The sequence below is a fragment of the Salvelinus sp. IW2-2015 genome, linkage group LG4q.1:29 (genome assembly GCF_002910315.2).
Source record: "Salvelinus sp. IW2-2015 linkage group LG4q.1:29, ASM291031v2, whole genome shotgun sequence".
Taxonomy (NCBI): domain Eukaryota; kingdom Metazoa; phylum Chordata; class Actinopteri; order Salmoniformes; family Salmonidae; genus Salvelinus; species Salvelinus sp. IW2-2015.
Window position 1 is genome coordinate 38,461,241 of NC_036842.1, and position 18,818 is coordinate 38,480,058.

Here is an 18,818-nt window from a genome sequence, read left to right on the forward strand (position 1 = left end):
TGAGGCGAGAGAGTGAGGGGGAGAAGGGAGAGAGGGGGGGGCGTTACCTTCAGCTGTGGGCTGCTTGCTCCACCTTTAATAAGGAGCGAGAGAGTGAGGGAGAGTTTTTCATTCAACATCCGCGCCGAAAGAGATGGCTGCCTCGCTTTGTTTCCTTTGGAAAATATGCGTATTTTTGTTTTTTACGTGTATTTCTTACATCGGTACCCCGGGTAATCTTAGGTTTCATTTACATACATTCGGAGGAACTAACTGAATATACGATTAACGTCAACCTCATCATCGTTCCTACCAGGGAATATGACTTTCCCGAAACGGATCCAGAGTTTTGCCTTCCACACAAATACAATGGATCTTGATCCCAGCCGGGACCCTGTGCGACGCCGTAAAAGGGGAAAACGTGCGCGTCTCGTGGTCAGGCTTCGGAGACGCGCGCACATCGCCGCTCCACTCCCTAGCATACTACTCGCCAATGTCCAGTCTCTTGAACAATAGGTCGATGAAATCCGAGCACGGGTAGCCATTCCAGAAGAGACATCAGGATTGCAACGTTGCTCTGCTTCACGGAACATGGCTAACTCAAGGACGGCCTAACGGAGTCAGTGCAGCCAGCTGGTTCTTCATGGCATCGCCGCCGACCAGAAACAAACATCTTCGGTAAGAAGAGGGGCGGGGGGGTATGCCTTATGATTAACGAGAAGTGAGTGTGATCATCATAACAACACATAAGAACTCAAGTCGTTCTGGTTCACCTGATCTCCCCAGAACTCCTCACAATCAATCTCTGCTCGACGCGCATTATCTACAAGGGGAATTTCTCGTCCAATCATAATCACAGCCGTATACAATTCCCCCCCAAGCAGACACATCGATGGCCCTGAACGAACTTTTTATCGACTCTTTGTAAACTGGAAACCACACACCCTGAGGCTGCATTCATCGTTAGCTGGGATTTTAACAAGCTAATCTAAAACAAAACTCCCTAAATTCTTATCAGCATTATCGATTTGTGCTACCAGCGGCTGGAAAAACACTAGACCATGTTATACTAATTTCCGCGACGCTTATAAGGCCCCTCCCCCGCCCCCCCTTTCGGAAAAGCTGGACCACGACTCATTTGTGTTGATTTCCAGCCTTACAAACAAAAACTCAAACAACAAGCTCCGCGCCTCAGGTCTGTTCAACTGGCTGGTACCGACCAATCTGATCCACCTTCAAGACTGCTTCGCATCACTCGGATTGGAATATGTTTCCGCATCGCGTCCAACAACCAATATTGACGAATAGCATGATTCGGTGAGCGAGTTCATAGGAAGTGCATTGACGATGTCGCTACCCACGCACGAAAAAACATTCCCAAACCATAAACCTGGATTGACGGGCAGCATTCGCGTGAAACTGAAAGCGCGAACCTACTGCTTTTAACCAGGGGCAAGGTTGACCGAAGCATGACCAATACAAGACAGTGTAGCTTCTTCTCCGCAAGGCAACAACAGGCTAAGTCTCAGTACAGAGACCAAAATCGAGTCGAAATTCAACAGCTCAGACACAAGAGCGTATGCTGGCAGGGTCTACAGTCAATCACGGATTACAAAAGAAACCAGCCCCGCCGAGGACCAGGATGTCTTGCTCCCAGACAGGCTAAACAACTTTTGCCCGCTTTGCAGGACAATACAGCTGCCCACTGACACGGCCCCCTTACCAAACCTGCGGGCTCTCCTTCACTGCCAGCCGATGGTGAGTAAAACATTTAAACTGTTAAACCTCGCAAGGCTGCAGGCCCAGACGGCATTCCCAGCCGCTGTCCTCAGAGCATGCGCAGACCAGCTGGCAATGGTGTGTTTACGGACATATTCATCAATCCTTATCCCAGTCTGCCTGTTCCCACATGCTTCAAGAGGGCCCACCATTGTTCCTGTTCCCAAGGAAAGCTAAAGGTAACTTAGCCTAAACGAACTTACCGCCCCGTAGCAACTACTTCCGTCATCCATGAAAGTGCTTGAGAGACTAGGAAGGACCATATCACCTCCACCCTACCGGAACACCCTAGACCCACTCCAATTCGCTTTACCGACCCAATAGGTCCACAGACGACGCAATCGCAACACACTGCACACTGCCCTAACCCATCTGGACAAGAGGGAATACCCAATGTGAGAATTGCTGTTCATCGATTACAGCCTCAGCATTTAACACCATTAGACCTCCAAAACTCGTCATCAAGCTCGAGACCCTGGGTCTCGACCCCGCCCTTTCTGTGCAACTGGTTCCTGGACTTTCCTGACGGGCCGCCCCCAAGGTGGTGAGGGTAGGTAACAAACATCTCACCCCGCTGATCCTCAACACTGGGGCCCCACAAGGTGTGCCGTTCTGCAGCCCTCTCCTGTACTTCCCTGTTCACCCACGACTGCAGTGGCCATGCACGCCTCCAACTCAGTCATCAAGTTTTGCGGATGACACTTACAGTGGTAGCTTGATCACCAACAACGACCGAGACGGCCTACAGGGAGGAGGTGAGGGCCCTCGAGTGTGCGTGTCAGGGAAAATAACCTCATACTTCAACGTCAACAAAACAAAGGAGATGATTGTGGACTTCAGGAAACAGCAGGGAGCCACCCCCCTATCCACATCGACGGGTCAGTAGTGGAGAGGTGGAAAGGTTTTAAGTTCCCTCGGTGTACACATCCACGGATAAACTGGAACTGGCCCACCCACACAGACAGCTTTGTGAAGGAAGGCGCAAGCAAGCGCCTCTTCAACCCTCAGGAGCTTGTAAGAAATTCGCTTGTCACCAAAAGCACTCACAAACTTCTACAGATGCCACAATCGGAGAGCATTCCTGTCGGGCTTTATCACCGCCTGGTACGGCAACTGCTCCGCCCACAACCGTAAGGCTCTCCAGAGCGTTAGTGAGGGTCTACCAGAACGCCATCACCAGGGCCAAACTACTGCCCCTCCAGGACACCTACACCACCCGATGTCACAGGAAGGCCATAAATCATCAAGGACAAAAGCCACCCAAGCCACTGCCTGTTCACCCCGCTATCATCCAGAAGATTGGCAAGAGGTCGAGTACAGGTGCATCAAAGCAGGACCGAGATGACTTGAAAAACAGCTTCTATCTCAAAGGCCATCAGACTGTTAAACAGCACCACTTAACATTTTAAGGCGGCCGCTGCAACATACTGACTCAACTCCAGCCACTTTTAAAAATGGCGAATTGATGGGAAAATTATGCTAAAAATTTACCACTAGCCACTTTAAGCAATGCCACTTAATACAATGTTTAACATACCCTACATTACCCATCTCATATGTATAATACTGTTACTCTACTTAATCATCTACGCATCTTGCCATCTTTATGCAATCACATGTACCACTAGCCACTTTAAACCTATGCCACTTTATTGTTTAATACCCTACAGTACTCATCTCATATGTAGTATACCGTACTCTATATTCCATCTACTGCATCTGCCATGCCGTTCTTTACCACCACTCATTCATATATCTTTATGTACATATTCTTTATTCCCTTTCTAACTTGTGTGTGTGTAAGTAGTAGTTGGTGGAATTGTCTAGGTTAGATTACTGTTGGTTATTACTGCATTGTCGGAACTAGAAGCACAAGCATTTCGCTACACTCGCATTAACATCTGCTAACCATGTGTATGTGACTAAATAAAATTTGAATTTGATTGATTTGATTTGAGTTACCTTCAGCTGTGGGTGCTGCTCCACTTTAATACAGAGAGCGAGAGAGTGAGGGAGAAGGAGAGAGGGGGGGTTACCTTCAGCTGTGGGTGGCTGCTCCACTTTAATAAAGAGAGAGTGAGAGAGAGAAGGAGAAGGAGAGAGGGGGGTTACCTTCAGCTGTGTGGTGCTGCTCCACTTTAATGAAGAGAGTGAGAGAGAGAAGGAGAAGGAGAGAGGGGGGGTTACCTTCAGCTGTGGGTTGCTGCTCACTTTGAGCTTCTGCCAGCCCACTTCAGACTCCACTGGCTGGGATAAGCTAGGATCTGCTTCTGCTGCAGAGACCAGGAAGGAGACCAGAGTTAGGAGGGAACAGAACTCACATCAACCCCTGCCTTGGTTTGCCTTAGATCCAGGTGTTGAACAGAAACCTGGTGATACTGACTAAGTGCTGCTGACACATCAAACAATATAACCACCTGAAATATTAAACACATGAATATGTTTCTGTTAGTAAATTATCCTATCATCTTTGCTAAATGTGCAGCAAAAGAATGATCCAACAACTGTCATGTCTCAATGCTTGAAGTCACATACATTTTAGATTCATGTAACTACACAAGTCAGTTAAGAACAAATGTTTTATTTACAATGAAGGCCTACACCAGCCCAAACCCTAACAACGCTGTCTGCCAACTGTGCACCACCATATGGGACTCCCAATTCACGGCCGGTTGTGATTTGCAGCCTGGATTTGAACCAGGGTTGTCTGTAGTTGATGCTTCAAGCACTGAGATGCAGTGCCTTAGACCACTGCGCCACTCGGGATCCCAGAACAGAATGAGAAAGGAGTCTTCATAAACTCTGCCAACACGGAACAACTGATTGATCAAGAACCAATCTAAATCATATGAACAACGGCTATTGGGATAAGCATATACAGCGCTTGTGTGATGTCGATAGTGATTTAGTACATATCGATTGTACCATTCGAAAAAAGCAGCCCACATCGGACAAATGCGACACATTTGAGAACAATGATAGTTTGTTACATCAGAATGCATGCTTGTGCTGAGCGTCAAGGATGAACAAAAACTATTGATATGTACAGTGAGCCAGCGTGAAATGACTCCATCACAACAAAGGATAAACGTGCCTATTGATTTGTCATTAGACCAATGTGCTACAGATGTTAGTTACGTGCTCTACTGATGTTTTACGATCACACAATGGATAAATTACTGCCGAATTGGTCTCAGGGCACTATTGAAATTAGATGTATTTATTTATCCCAGAGGAATTAGAAAAAAAAATACAAATACATATGTGCACAGAAAAAATCATGATTTATATTCTGGTCAAAATTCACAACAGGTTATTTTTTCAAAACAATCTGGACATTATTTTGGGACAAACACTCATTATATGTTCAGTTTTTGAATCCAAGAAAATCTAAAAGATCAACAGATTTATGGTAGTGATTTCCCCCAAAAAAACGTTACGATCGTTAAGAATTGCTTTCCAAAAGTACCGGAAAGAGAGAGAGAGTTCATCTTATAGGAAACCACACTTTGGCACATAGAAGCCCAAACATAGCTGCTGGACAAGTTTGAGGTCACTCACATGGTCGGTGCTCTCAAAAGCCACCCTATTCCCTATATAGTGCACTAGTTTTGACCAGGGCTCATAGGTCTCTGGGTCAAAAGTAGTGCACTATATAGGGGATAAGCTGCCAATATGGTATGCTACTATGATGTACTCGCAGTACGTTTCCCCACAACTGGCGTTAGGAATGTGCTGGGGGCTGGCAATAGCGTAGCACATTAATGAGCCGAGTGCAATGAGGAGCGTTTTAGCCCTGTCCAGTCCAATCCCAGCTTCCATGGCCTCCTGACATACACAGGGCTACGCTTCAGTGAGACCAAACGTGTCGAACATTTGCAGATTGAAATGGCTTGAACTAGAGCTGAAGCGATTCCTTATTCTACAGGTCAGAGGCATGTTGTTTTTACATAGCAATTTCTATCTGAACGTTCCACAAGTGTGTCCTACTGAAGGCCCCAGTCACCAGACAGCACATCAGCTGTGTCCTACTGAAGGCCTCGGTCACCAGACAGCACATCAGCTGTGTCCTACTGAAGGCCCGTCACCAGACACACATCAGCTGTGTCCTACTGAAGGCCTCGCGTCACCAGACAGCACATCAGCTGTGTTCCTACTGAAAGGCCCCGTCACCAGACACACATCAGCTGTGTCCTACTGAAGGACCCGGTCACCAGACAACACATCAGCTGTGTCCTACTGAAGGCCCCGTCACCAGACAGGCACATCAGCTGTGTCCTACTGAGGCCCGTCACCAGACAACACATCAGCTGTGTCCTACTGAAGGCCCCGGTCACCAGACAACACATCAGCTGTGTCCTACTGAAGGACCCGGTCACCAGACAGCACATCAGCTGTGTCCTACTGAAGGCCTCGGTCACCAGACAACACATCAGCTGTGTCCTACTGAAGGCTTGTGTTCAGTAGGGCACACCATAGCAAATGTATTTAGGAAAATTTGCATTTCTTATTGCACAAATTGTGGTAGTACCTCCCCCGTTTCTTTCAGTTTTAAAACATTTTCTCCCTACTGGGCATGACCCTGGAAGCCTCAAGAACATGTCCATCTGGTAGACATATCTCACTAGTCTTCACTTCAAATCGATCCAACTCCTAGGATTTATCACCTTTAGTAGTGTTCAGTGTAATGAAAATATGTCAAGCACACAAACTATTATTACAACTTCCTGCAAGTCTTCACTTGGAAAAACATCACACTAACATTTTTCTAGTTATAMTGCATGACGATGAGAGGAGTTTAAKKGTTGATATGTACATGAGCTCCTTCAAAGATACATCSTAAATGACACCCTGTTCCCTATGTAGTGCACTACTTTGACCAGGGCATATAGGGCTCTGGTGTAGTACACTATGAAGTAGTGCACTTGTAAGGTGAATAGGGTGCCACTTGGGACGCAAACCAAAGGTTTAGCTCAGTTCCCACGGTCTGGTTAAGTCATGCTGAAAAGCACAGCTAGGATCTGAGAGCGCKACACCTCATGCAAATTCCATACATTGCAAGACCCATTAATTTGACTGAAGTTTTACCACGGCAATGGGCCTTTAATCAAATCAATTCTCAACCCAATTATGTCAAATCTAAATATTTTTTTTGCAATTCCATTTTTTTTAAAATTCTATCCAGAGAAGACTCAATTGAGGTGTTCATAAAAAACAGCTTTATCCTTGACTGGGCAACATTCTTAAAATAATATTTTAAAATGGGATGATGGACTTTCAATTGCATTGAAACGCAAACTATTTCCTTCCTCTACAATGACTGCAAAACTACTCAAAAACCAGTCCGTCAGCTAATATAATTCATTGAACTGCTTGCATTTTGACTGGTACTGTATAATATATATATATATATACACACACACTACCATTCAAAAGTCTGGGGTCACTTAGACAATTCCTTGTTTTTGAAAGAAAAGCAATTTATTTGTCCATTAAAATAACATCAAATTGATCAGAAATATAGTGTAGACATTGTTAAATGTTGTAAATTAGTATTGTAGCTGGAAACAGCTGATTTTTTATAGAATAGAATATCTACATAGGTGTACAGAGGCCAATTATCAGCAACCATCACTCCTGTGTTCCAATGGCACGTTGTGTTAGCTAATCCAAGTTAATCATTTTAAAAGGCTAATTGGTCATGAGAAAATCATTTTGCAATTATGTTAGCACAGCTGAAAACTGTTGTTCTGATTAAAGAAGCAATAAAACTGGCCTTCTTTAGACTAGTTGAGTATCTGGAGCATCAGCATTTGTGGGTTTGATTACAGGCTCAAAATGGCTAGAAACAAAGAACTTTCTTCTGAAACTCGCCAGTCTATTCTTGTTCTGAGAAATGATGGCTATTACATGCGAGAAATTGCCAATAAACTGAAGATCTCGTACCTCTGTACACCTATGTAGATATTCCATTAAAAATCAGCCGTTTCCAGCTACAATAGTCATTTACAACATTAACAATGTCTATGCTGTATTTCTGATTAATTTGATGTTATCTTAATGGAAAAAAAAAAAATCTTTCAAAAACAAGGACATTCCAAGTGACCCCAAACTTTGGAATAGTAGTATATACTACCAGTCAAAAGCTTGGTTCACCTACTCATTCAAGGGTTTTTATAAATGTTTACTCATTTATACATTGTAGAATAATAGTGAAGACATCAAAACTATGAAATAACAATATGGAAGTTCATGTTAGTAACAAAAAAAAAGTGTTACAAATGAAAAATATATTTTATATTTGAGATTCTTCAAATAGCCACCCTTTGCCTTGATGACAGCTTTGCACACTCTTGGCATTCTCTACCCAGCTTCATGAGGTAGTCACCTGGAATGCATTTCATAATTACATGTGTGCTTGTGTTAAAAGTAATTTGTGGCATTCTCTTCTTTAATGCGTTTGAGCCAATCAGTTGTGTTGTGACAAGTTAGGGGTGGTATACAGAAGATAGCCCTGATTTGGTAAAGATACCAAGTCATATTATGGCAAGAAAGCTCAAATAAGCAAAGAGAATTGACGTCCATCATTCTTTAAGACAATGAAGGTCAGTCAATGCGGAAAATTTCAAGAATTTGAAAGTTTCTTCAAGTACAGTGGCAAAAACCATCAAGCTATGATGAAACTGGCTCTCATGAGGACCGCCACAGGAAAGGAAAGACCAGAGTTGCCTCTGCTGCAGAGGATAAGTTCATTAGAGTTACCAGCCTCAGAATTGCAGCTTAAATAAATGTCTCACGAGTTCAAGTAACAGACCATCTCAAAGTCAACTGTTCAGAGGAGACTGCGTGAATCAGGCCTTCATGGTCGAATTGCTGCAAAGAAACCACTACTAAAGGACCCAATAGAAGAGACTTACTTGGGCCAAGAAACGAGAAATGGACATTGACCTGGTGGAATCTGTCCTTTGGTCTGATGAGTACAAATTTAAGATGTTTGATTTCAACCGCCGTGAACGGATGATCATCCAGCATGAAGGTGTCTTTGCTTAAGGTCACATCGACAGATTTTTTCCCTTGTTGGCGGGCATTCGACCAACAGCCTTTTTGGTTACTGGCCCAACACTCAAACAAAACTGACTCAGTGAGGATGTTGATGTATGTCTGTAAGGGAGAGACTGCTTGGCTGCCTGTGTGATGTGTGTGTTACCAGTATCAAAGCAGTTACTCCAAGGGATCTCCTCCGCAGGTAGGACGTTCCTTGTCTAGTCCCAAATGGCACCTATTCCCTATATAGTGGCGCTACATTTGACTATAGGCCATACGTTCTGAAGAGGGAGGATGAGTTATGGCTGTAATGGAGCCAAAACCAACACGGATGAGAGTTCCCATGTCAATGATCCCCCATTGTTGTGTGGAATACGCTGGGAATACTTTTACAATGTACATAATACAATACTCTTTCATGGAGAAGCTTACCATCAGAAAAGGCCAGCAAACAATTCTAAATGAAAACAGGTAAGAGGAAGAAAAAAGTTTGCTTGTTTAAATCAGCCATCTTTAAACTACGCTTAATATTCAATGGCCAGAAGCATGAGAGAGAGAGAGAGAGACGAGAGAGGAGAGGAGAGAATCTGACAGCTGACCTTGGTGAGAAAAAAAAAAAGGGGGGGGGGGGGGGGGAAATATGAATGCCTGTCGTAGCGCAGGAAGTCATAGTAATTTATGTTCGCCGAGTAACAAATGAATAGAAAGAGTAGATAATTGTTTCAGTGTTAACAACGGCTCCGCGAGAAACTTCAATTTCATCGGCAGTAAGTAATGAGTCTAGAGGCTCACAACCTACAACAAAGCCAATGCTGCTCAGTGCTCAGTGATCTTTATTTTACTTCAAGTACTATCTGTAATATTCAGTTTGAAGGCCCAARTTATTTATTATTATTGTTTTATTTAACTAGGCAGGTCAGTTAAGAACAAATTATAATTTTACAATGACGGCCTACACGGGCCAAACTCTAACCCGGACGATGCTGGGCCAATTGTGCGCCGCCCTATGGTACTCCCAATCACGGCCGGTTGTGATACAGCCTGGAATCGAACCAGGGTCTGGCGTGACACATCTTAGACCGCTGCGCCACTCGGGAGCCCCAATGCAGATGTTTTATATCAATATCAAATAATTTATGTGTAACAATTAAGTACCTTACTGTAATAGTTCTCCATAAAAATTGTAAAAAATAAATAAAAATAGCTTTTTAACAAAAAAAATATTTCTCAAGCAAGAATTTTTCTTGGACTGTTTGGAACTGGTCTGTGGGGAGGGGGGAAAACTGAAAACTAGCTGCTATTGGCAGAGAGGTTTGGAACTCTTTGTTATTGGTCTATTATTGGTATATTAACTAATTGAACACCTGGTGATGTTACCAGGCAGTCTGAAACTCCCCTCATGCAAATCCTGCTGACTAGAACGTCCTGTGTAGACTGTATTTTCAACCAGCAACTATCAGGAAATAACACTGATCAAATTGTTCACAATTTTACAGTGTTAGTTTCATCAGCTGTTGTACGATATGATACAAAATGCAGGGGAAAAATGAATTTTGACTGCACTGGGCCTTTAAATTTAGACTAGTGTATATTCCTGGTCAATATCCAGGAAGAAGAACTCTTAACATTAGGACCCTTCAAGGCCATTTTTGTCTGACTTGCTCAAAAGGCACTTTGTAACATGACCCTTCCAGCACTACCTAATGTCCTACCATTGACACCTGACACAACAAAGCCCTCCCTTGATAATGAGCGCTGGTATTAATCAAAAAATAGATACCATGTTCTCCCCCTCCCACCCGTGTAGAATGGGCTGATGCACAGAAACAGAAACACAGAGAGCGAGAGAGAGAGAGGGAGAGAGAAGAGAAGGGCAGTAAGAAACCAAAAGAAAGAGAAAAAGAAACAGAGGTAGAGAGAATGACAGAAAGAGAAAGAAAGGAGTAAGAGAGAGAGGGGAGAGTGGAGAGAGAGAGAGAGAGAGTGGAGAGAGAGAGAGGGGAGAGAGAGAGAGGGGAGAGAGAGAGAGGGGAGAGAGAGGGGAAAGAGAGGGAAAGAGAGGGAAAGAGAGGGGAAAGAGAGGGGAAAGAGACAGCGCGACATTGGACTGAGGAGCTAGCTGATTATTTTGTCTCTGCGACAGTGGAGCCCTCGAGGAGCCCACAGTGCCCCCCGAATCACAGCCACCTTTCACAGAGGATTCTCCTTTTTCAACATCCGCTTCTCCTGGCAACGGCCAGCCCAGCCACTCCAAACGCTCATAAAGACGAGAGAGGAGGCAGTGGAGGGAGGAGAGGGGGGGGGGCAAATGGCCTCCAGCCTTCACTGGGGCTTAGTTGGGCTCCAACGAGGGGAGCAGCAGACCCCATTGGCCCAGCCCAAAATGTAGGAGCTTGTTAACACTCCTCGTGCCCCTCAGGAGAGCCATTTTGACCAGGCCTGTTTTGCCAAAGTAATAAAATAAAAAAGCTGAATAAAATAATGAAATTGAGCAGCTGGAAGCCTTGTTGGGACCAACACAGTATTAAAACGCAACTTCAAAATTCATAAGTCTTCAGCGTCTACAAATGTCATTTCTCAGTGTGGATGGCTGATGTAAGTATGTTCGCATCATTACCCCTCTTCATACCACTTGTTGACAGCGAGTTAACAGATGCTTGAGCTTTCAGGATTTCTCCAGTAAGACTCCAACTGGAGCACATCTCTGTCTGCAAAAGCCCTTAGAGCAGAAGAGGCTGCTCGGAGACAAACAGCTCCTGGAGGTGCCTGACATCCGTTAACTTGCAAATGCAGTGACCTGGAGTTCCACGAGTGTGTAGAAATGTTGGCAACGTTGTGCACACGGAGTCCATATCTCTCCATTTAAGATGAAGAATGAATTGAATGGATGGATGAATGACAAAACATGTTGGGTTCTCTCCTTCCTGTGGATCGTTTATTTGCTGAAAAGTTAACTTCTTTTGACCAGAGCAATATGGGTTCTGGTCAAAAGTAGTGCACTAACTAGGGAATAGGGTGCCATTGGACCCTGGTAAAAAGTAGTGCACTAAATAGGGAATAAGGTGCCATTGGACCCTGGTAAAAAGTAGTGCACTAAATAGGGAATAAGGTGCCATTGGACCCTGGTAAAAAGTAGTGCACTAAATAAGGAATAGGGTGCCATTTGGGACACATCCAGGGAGACGTCCAGGGTCTCTCAGGCTAAATGTTCAGGACTAAACACAGAGTCACTCTGGACTCTCTCTGTGACCCGGTGAGAGCCTGCTAGCTAAGTGCATTGTACACCACATTCTAATTTGGGAACTAACGCCTTCAGTGCAAAACAATGTTAGAAATGAGGTGATCTATGGCTCTGGACCAAGTGGTGCGTAAGTTAGGCCTTGCTCTGTAGTTTAACCTCTGGTTCAAGTTTGAATCCCACATACTGTTTCCAAACCAAGGCCTTTTCAAGAAATTACATCATGGCCTAGCAGTTAAGAGCGTTGGGCCAGTAACCGAAAGGTCTCTGGTTTGACTAGGTGAAACATCTGTTGATGTGCCCTTGAGCAAGGCCCTTAAACCTAATTGCTCTGCATAAGTGTTTGCTAAATTACTAAAATGTAAAAAATGTCAACCTTGAGAATTTCAGTGGGATGCTGCTATCATATTACAATAGCCATTACACACATCCTATCCTTTCATGAAACTAGACTGAGGAGGCCAAACCTTGCATGCATGCATATGTTTTGCTAGCCTGAAATGTACCTTGCAGGTGGATTGTGGTTGGACAAGGTTTGGCCTCTCTCCAGTGGACTGCCAATAGCTCTTGTTATCACGCTACACAGGTGCACATGCCCAAATCTGTGTCGTCCCAGGGAGGTAAAGGTGGGGCCTTATAAGGACTGTGAGGATTATAGAATTTTGGGTAATGATGAATTGACAAATGTTTTGATCTTGTAATTCATCTTTAAAAATGAGCTATGACATACCTAACGAATATAACACAGTTTTAGAGACATCCCTGTCTCAAGAACTAATGGTTGGAACTTTTGGAAATCAAGCTTCTCCTCCTGACCATGCCGTTCTGTTCGTAAAATGGTTACCAACTTTACTCATTTTATTTCTAATTGAAAAACTGCTATTGGATAAACTCTAACTACTTGAATATGAAGTTGAACCCCCCTTCTCCTAAAATAAATGTATTAAGATGATTGACGATTACATTTTTGGGGGTTCACAGATATTGTCCATTATTGTCAGTCACCCTGGGGTCTATTGCAGCTTTCATTATGTCATTGAATCTACCGCCCTCTGCCTTCAGTATTACCCAATCTGAGATACAGTAGATTTATATTAATTATCACCCAATACAGTATATCCTCAGTATTACCCAATCTGAGATATCTTTATATTAATTTACAGCTATATTCACCCCATAAGTCATTTCTCAGTATTACCCAATCTGAGATACAGTAGATTTATATAATTACAGCTATATTCACCCATAAGTACTTCCTCAGTATACCCAATCGGAGATATCTTTATATTAATTTACAGCTATATTCACCCTATAAGTACATTTCTCAGTATTACCCAATCGGAGATATCTTTATATTAAGCTATATTCACCCCATAAGTACATTCCTCAGTATTACCCAATCTGAAGATATCTTTATATTAATTTACAGCTATATTCACCCAATAAGTACATTTCTCAGTATTACCCAATCGGAGATATCTTTATATTAATTTACAGCTATATTCACCCCATAAGTACATTCTCAGTATTACCAATCTGAGATATCTTTATATTAATTTACAGCTATATTCACCCATAAGTACATTTCTCAGTATTACCCAATCGGAGATATCTTTATATTAAGCTATATACCCCATAAGTACATTCCTCAGTTACCCAATCTGAGATATCTTTATATTAATTTACAAGCTATATTCACCCAATAAGTACATTTCTCAGTATTACCCAATCGGAGATATCTTTATATTAATTTACAGCTATATTCACCCCATAAGTACATTTCTCAGATTACCCAATCGGAGATATCTTTCAATTAATTTACAGCTATATTCACCCCATAAGTACATTTCTCAATAAGTAACAAAAACATCACAGTGGACTGCACCTCGAGTATTCTGGCAAGAGGCAGAACATTAGAAACAATTGTGTTTATTAGCTAATAACAAAATCACCAAATGTAACAGCGCATGAGACAAAGTTGGAATCAAACTCGTCATATGGCAATTACCGTAAATTGTTCTTTACATAGAACGGCAATTTACAACAGCTTGAGTAAATCCCCTTACAGTGTGGGAAAYTCATTGGTATAAAAGTAAGCAACTTCAGGTTCCCGGGAAAGAAATAAAAATAATGGATGGTCTGATCCTAATAAGACCCTTATGAAAATATCAAACTAATGATATTTTTCTAAAAAAAAAACGACTCAAATACTCCGGCAGCGTGCAAACACAACAGTACAGTGTTGTAGTGTTGGAAATAATTCAAGGTGTTTCCACCCATGCATAGCTGTAGAAGCCAGGGTTGTGGAAAAGTGCTAACAGCAATCAATCAATAGGGTGTTTTAGAACAGAACCCTCAGACCGCCCTTACACAAAGCAGGCACATTCAGGTCTCCGTGTGCCCGAGGCCATCCGCCTGGTTAACAGCAACATTAAGGAAGACCTAGGGACCATTCTAGAGATAGTTTAGCCCTGACATTAATTAAGAACTGTGGCTAGCATTGGACTTTTAGTTTCTTAAAATTGCACCATGCACTTTTACCTGATGCCTTCATGTTTTTTTATTTTATTATACTGTGTGTTTGTCCTGTCTGAAGCCCTCTGTCAGCACTGAACGAATTGCCCCTAGAGGATTAATAAAGTTGTATTGTATTCAACCTTGGCCTGAGCTACGTCCCAAATTACACCCTATTCCCTATTTAGTGCACTACTTTTGACCAAGGCCCATCTGGCTCTGATCAGAAGTAGTGCACTACAGAGCCTGGGAACAGATGTGTGTGTGTGTGTGTGTGTGTGTGTGTGAGGGTGGACGTGTTTGTTTCAATTCAGGACGGTATTTTCCTACCCTACCAATATTTCTGCATGTCTCTAGCTGTTGATGGTTGTCATTCCGAATTTCTAATGAACATGGTAGCCGGTAGCCTAGTGGTTAGAGTGTTAGACTTGTAACCGAAAGGTTGCAAGATCGAATCCCCGAGCTGACAAGGTAAACATTTGTTGTTCTGCCTCTGAACAAGGCAGTTAACCCACTGTTCCTAGTCCGTCATTGAAAATAAGAATTTGTTCTTAACTGACTTGCCTAGTTAAATGAAGGTAAAATAAATAAAAAATCTTTAACCCACTGTTCCTAGTCCGTCATTGAAAATAAGAATTTGTTCTTAACTGACTTGCCTAGTTAAATGAAGGTAAAATAAATAAAAAATCTTTCTAGCAGCTTCTGAGGCTTTTCTTTACCAGCCATCCTCTGAACACAACAAACAGAATACTTTATTATTCACTGTGTGCATTCGATATGTGAAGTCATTCAATCTATTTTGATCTGAGCAGTACACTGAGGGTAGTTACGAACACCAAAACACTACAACCCTCTGTTCATTGATGCTTAAAATGAGAAATAGCCTCAGATATGACACTGTCAGGTTAGGGGTGGCATACTGTATTAGCTTTAGTCACTACGATCACCAATTAACTGATTGAACAAAGCCCTTAAAGTGCTCAGCATGTAACATGTTATGCCCGCTGCGCTAAAAATACAACACAAAGCCTTTGATTCCAGTGGAGCGGTGCATTTTTATGCCAAACGCAATTACATAGCGGAACAGCCGACTCCTCAGATCTTCCACAATTACGGGATAACGACAGCTCTCTCCGCAGACATAAACTACACTCCACGGAACTCGCAAGGTTCTGTGTTTATTGTCAGGAATTCTGGTCGTCATAACAACACCTCTAAATATAAAATTGCAACAGGTCATTAGACAAATAGAGTACATGGAACAGAAATGTTCAACACCCAACCCCCCCCCCTCCTCCTCCTCCAGTTGGTATGTGCCATGCCACCATGTGTCCCAATAGTTGTAATTAGGGTGGCAACATGTTGTGACATTCTGAAAGGTTGGTTCGGGTTGGGGAGGAGAGGTTGATGCGAAATGTAAGGTCATGCCTTGAACTTCGAGCTGAAACAGATGTAATGAATCATATCGAGGATCAGCCGTGGTGACAAGAAAAACATGGGGAAATAATGTCGTCTCCAACATTTTGGGGTTTCGAGGGTCTGAACATTGCACTTGAACAGTTACACAGTTCAGTGAATCTGATGTGACTGCCGTTCATGCAGGTACAGTAAATCATGGTACAGAAGCTCAGCTGAACAGGACCACCCCATATCGTGTGCCTGACTGAAAGTGCAGTAATGCAAAGATATATGGACCCTCTCGGCCAATGGGGTAATTAAATAAATCAACTGGTTGCACAGTGAGCAATAACATCGTACAATGTTCGACTGTGGAGGTCCGTAAGTGAGATTACTTGGCCTTTGCCCAAGATATAACACAGCTTACTGTCCCATAACAGTATTTTGCAGGAGCGACAATCAAATGTAAGAAATGTGATTATGTTAGTTGTTTGAACTTCAGGGAGCCCAAGTTCCTGGGGTCTGAACAGGCATGTTTGGTCCACTGCCTCATCAAACCTCTGGTCCAATGCAGATGCTGGGGGAGACGAAGGAGATGGTGGCCTGGTGGGAGACGTCTCCCCCAGCATCTCTGCACGAAGGAGATGGTGGCCTGGTGGGAGACGTCTCCCCCAGCATCTCTGCACGAAGGAGATGGTGGCCTGGTGGGAGACGTGCAGAGATGCTGGGGGAGACGAAGGAGGGAGTGGCCGAGTGGGAGACTTGCAGAGATGCTGGGGGAGACGAAGGAGGGAGTGGCCGAGTGGGAGACTTGCAGAGATGCTGGGGGAGACGAAGGAGGGAGTGGCCGAGTGGGAGACTTGCAGAGATGCTGGGGGAGACGAAGGAGGGAGTGGCCGGCTGGGAGACTTGGCATGACTAAAGGCTCTTGAGCGTGCTTCTTAACCAGACTAATTTATTTTCTGCATGCTCATCAGTGTGAGGGAGTAGCAGTGGTGAGGGGTTGGAAATGGTTCCCTGAAGCCTGGAAGACTTCCCAACCATTTCCTCCCTCCCTTCCCCTCGCCAGAGCAGAGCAGGGAGCTGCTGCTGGAACCCGGCTCAGGTTCACAGAGTTAAGATCAGAGTCTTTCATCAGCCAAACAACACGACAGCTGGAACCGTTGGAATATATTGAAATTATCCACGAAAAAAAAAGCTACATCAGCAATAAACTTTCACAGACAAATTCAAAATGTCTTTGTCACTTATGGTAAAATAGGATTGTCAATAAATAAAAGGGGTAAATGTTAAATGTGGAGCACTAAACCAGTACTGCACTTCTGAGTAAGTCTGTAATGATGTAGTGGTTACAAGGTTTGTTGCAGAAACACTCAAATGTAGGCTATCGAACTCCATGCCATTTATGAATGACAGTGAAACTGTTCTCTGAATGACTGCAAGCAGGTCCACAGGAAGGCCTCTGTGCATTACAGACGTCAATAAAGCTCTACAGCGATAAGCTGTAATGAAAGTCGCTATCGCTAGCCATAGATTCATTATTTCTGCATCCCATAGCCTGTCAGGGTTCAAGGTCAACAAACATGATTAATACGGTGGGTAAACAGTTTAAGTCCCGATTTCAGTCAAATTACAGACTGTGTTCTTTTATGGACTGGCAGCTCAGACATTTTTCTTCACAAACAATTTAGTCAAACGCAATTCATAAGTCAACATAATTTAATCTCTTTAAGTTTCCTATGGGCTGGGGGATACCCAGCCAGCTCTTGCCAGTGAAAACATTAAGAACATGAGTTATCTCTCTGGGTACGCTCAGATCAAAGCCATAGCGCTGCCTTGAGAATTTCTAAAGGAACTCTCCTCCCTGTGGGTAACAAGGGCCTCCCTGTGGGTAACAAGGGCCCTTATAGATGCCTCCAGTCCAGTACCACTTCAAATGATTAATCACCACCTAACTACCCTGGGTCATGACACAGTACACAACATGATGTCTGCATGCATGTACAGTGGGCCTCTACTGTCAATGGAATTAATGGATATGTGGCTTCCATTTAAGTAAGTGGAGAAACGTATTAGTTTGACTCGACAATCTCTGCTTCTGCATGAGAAAGCATTTTTTTATATTTTTTTATAACTAATCATTTAATATCTATTCATGTCTAAATATGAATAATAGTGTCCCACAAGGTGGCTAAGCCCAGTATTACTTCCAGGGCAACAATTAGTCCTTTGATATCCATGTACGGGTCACAACCAGAACCATGAAATAAGACCATAAACAACTTTATAGTTTTGTCCAAGATGCCAAAGCGTGGAGTTACCGGAGGTCTTCCAGGCTGGTAGGACCTACATCCGTTAATGTTGTTCTGCCATGCCTCTTTATTTGCAGTTACCTAAGCAACAAAGCTTCTGGTTCGAGGTGTTAAACCTTATTTAATGTAAACAAGCTTTATGACTTTTCCTGAAAGACTACAACCACTCACAGCCAACAGAAGTCTGATTGGCTATGRGAGGCATTCACCTTGTTTGTTCTACCCCCAGTGAATGGAAAATGTAAGTTCATGAGAGGAAACAGGTTTAGTATTTTAGGGGCAGTTGGAGAGATGGCTGCTAAGCTAGTCTTCCTAGTGTGAACGTAACGTCATCAGGAGAGCAGAGGGGGGAGGGAAAGTGCTTCGTTCCAAGCTCACATTTTTCCTTCCATATGAAATGTAAGAAAAATAAACAGTGAGGGAAGACGACCCTTAACAAAACCCGGGTCAATACCCTCAGGTCTGCCCTTTTATATCTACACAACAATAAGACAAAGGCCAATTCCTTTTCCTGACTTACTGAGGATTCTTGAGGAAAAGTGTTGTTTAAATGT

General features: G+C 43.3%; 1 long non-coding RNA gene across 1 annotated transcript in view; it reads right to left on the minus strand.

Moving 5' to 3' along the window:
• The window catches only part of LOC139027537 (uncharacterized), an 89,424-nt gene that overhangs the window by 2,231 nt on the left and 68,375 nt on the right, over positions 1–18,818 (minus strand). The window contains exon 2 of the long non-coding RNA XR_011479645.1: positions 3,991–4,031. This is a non-coding gene — a long non-coding RNA (uncharacterized lncRNA). The remainder of the gene's footprint in view (positions 1–3,990; positions 4,032–18,818) is intronic.